This window comes from Oratosquilla oratoria, chromosome 17, assembly GCF_046742065.1.
Source record: "Oratosquilla oratoria isolate Oo_2021 chromosome 17, ASM4674206v1, whole genome shotgun sequence".
NCBI lineage: Eukaryota > Metazoa > Arthropoda > Malacostraca > Stomatopoda > Squillidae > Oratosquilla > Oratosquilla oratoria.
In genome coordinates, this window is record NC_134793.1 from 27,358,916 (window position 1) to 27,362,025 (window position 3,110).

The following is a 3,110-nucleotide window of genomic DNA, read 5'->3' on the forward strand; positions in this document are numbered from 1 at the left end:
GGACGGGAGAGGACAGAAGATAGGGGTGAATGGAGAAGGGTTGTGTATAGATGATGCTGTGATGCATGAGGGGGAGTGGGTGGGGAATGGGGGGTGAGGAAGTATGTATGAGAAAAAATTTGACGCAGCCCGAAGGGATTTCTCCCCGTCTTCTCCTTTCCTGCATGAGGGGACGGAGAGGGGGGGTCGCCGAATTTATGAAGCGGCCTTGCTGTAGATGTGCTGTGTCTTGCGACACTGCTTCTGACCCAGGGCAGTGGGCAGGATGCAGGGATGACCCGTCATCCAGGAGGTGCCAAGATAGGAGGGAGGGAGGAGGGTGGAGGGGAGTGGAATATATGGGAAATGAAATGGGTGGGAGTGATTTCTATGCCTTTTTCTTTTTGGCTACCCCCCATGTAAGGGGGAAAAAGCTTTTGGTATATGTATGTATGTACTTATGTGTATGCAGGGCTCTCACATCGCCTGAAATAATGTATGCAAAATTAACCCTAGGAGAAAGGAAACTTGAAGACTAATTGCTTTCGTACATTACACCAACAGGGTGCTCGGTCTGAGGGTGTAATACACAAAAGTACTCACTGCCTTTATGTGGTAATTATGTATGTGTATATATATATATATATATATATATATATATATATATATACACATATATATATATATATATGTATAATATATAATATATAATATATATATATATATACATATATACGTATATATATATATATATATATATATATATATTTATATGTATATACAGTATATATATATATATATATATATATATATATATATATATAAATATATATGTGTGTGTGTGTGTGTGTGTGTGTGATTCACCTTGGTCTTTTTTGAATCACGTGTTGGATTCGTGATCGACAGCTGTTTCCCTCCCGGAAGAGAGCTCAGAGTTCGTATGACCGATCTATGGGTAATGCTATGACCTTACACGCACACACACACCCAACTCCCCGCCCACGAGAGTCGGAGTAACGACTCGAAACGCAGCGATACTGAAATAATTTCAGCCCTGGTCAGGATACCAACCGCGCCACCGAGTGTGTGTGTGTGTGTGTGTGTGTGTGTGTGTGTGTGTGATTCACCTTGGTCTTTTTTGAATCACGTGTTGGATTCGTGATCGACAGCTATTTCCCTCCCGGAAGAGAGCTCAGAGTTCGTATGACCGATCTATGGGTAATGCTATGACCTTACACGCACATACACACCCAACTCCCCGCCCACGAGAGTCGGAGTAACGACTCGAAACGCAGCGATACTGAAATAATTTCAGCCCTGGTCAGGATACCAACCGCGCCACCGAGTGTGTGTGTGTGTGTGTGTGTGTGTGTGTGTGTGTGTGTGTGTGTGTGTGTGTGTGTGATTCACCTTGGTCTTTTTTGAATCACGTGTTGGATTCGTGATCGACAGCTATTTCCCTCCCGGAAGAGAGCTCAGAGTTCGTATGACCGATCTATGGGTAATGCTATGACCTTACACGCACATACACACCCAACTCCCCGCCCACGAGAGTCGGAGTAACGACTCGAAACGCAGCGATACCGAAATAATTTCAGCCCTGGTCAGGATACCAACCGCGCCAGCGAGTGTGTGTGTGTGTGTGTGTGTGTGTGTGTGTGTGTGTGTGTGTGTGATTCACCTTGGTCTTTTTTGAATCACGTGTTGGATTCGTGATCGACAGCTATTTCCCTCCCGGAAGAGAGCTCAGAGTTCGTATGACCGATCTATGGGTAATGCTATGACCTTACACGCACATACACACCCAACTCCCCGCCCACGAGAGTCGGAGTAACGACTCGAAACGCAGCGATACCGAAATAATTTCAGCCCTGGTCAGGATACCAACCGCGCCACCGGGTGTGTGTGTATTCACTTGGTCTTTTGGATCACGTGTTGGACTCGTGATCGACAGCTATTTCCCTCCTGGAAGAGAGCTCAGAGCTCGTAGGTCCGATCTATGGGTAATGCTATGACCTTGCACACACACACACCCCCAACTCCCCGCCCACGAGAGTTGGAGTAACACCCCTCAGCGCTGCGATACTGATATTATTTCAGCCCCGGGCGAGGGTCGAACCCGGACCTCCGTAGTGGCAGGCCAGAGCTCTAACCACAGCGCCATGAGAGGTGTATTTTACCTAGTTGTATTTACCTAGTTGTATTTTACGGGAAGGGGAGCTATGCTCGTGAGGTCCCGTCTTCATATCTCATTTTATCTAAACTATTTTTAAATTCATGTATTGTTTTTGCACACACCACTTTCTCATCTAACTTGTTCCAACTGTCTATTGCTCTGTGAGGAAAGCTGTTCTTTTTCAAATTTCTTCTATAGTTGTCTTTTTTTATTTTCTTTCCGTGTCCTCTTGTATTTCTGTCATCCCATTTTATCAGATTCTCTCTATCAGTAATTTCTATGCCTTTCATGATTCTGTAAATAGCTATCAAATCTCCTCTCTCTCTTCTTTGCTCTAGTGTCTGTAGTTTAAGTTTTTGTAGTCTCTCTTCATATGATAGTTTTGAGAGTGTTGGTGCCAGTTTAGTAATTGCTCTTTGTATTCTTTCAAGTTTTTTTTATACATTTTTTTGTACTTGGTGACCATATCGTTGCTGCATATTCCAATCTTGGTCTTATCAGGGTGATTAGGATTTTCCTCACCATTTCTTCATCCAGGTATGTAAATGCCACTTTGATTGTTCTTATTAAATTATAAGTTTCTCCAAAAATCTTATTTATATGTTTCTCAGGTGACATATTATTCATAACAATGACTCCCAGGTCCCTCTCATTTTCTACTCTTTTTATTCCTTCTTCTCCCAAATTATATGATCCTGTTATTCTGTTTTTGCTTTTTCCAAATTCCATTATACTACACTTTTTTGTATTGAACTCCATCTCCCACTTCCTACTCCATTCTTGTACTTTATTTAGATCTCTCTGTAGTGATTCACAATCCTCTTCAGTTTTCACTCTTTTCAGTAATTTTGCATCATCTGCAAAGAAGCTCATATAGCTTTCAATTCCTTCATCCATATCATTAATATATATAGCAAACATTATTGGGGCCAGAACTGTTCCCTGCGGGACACCG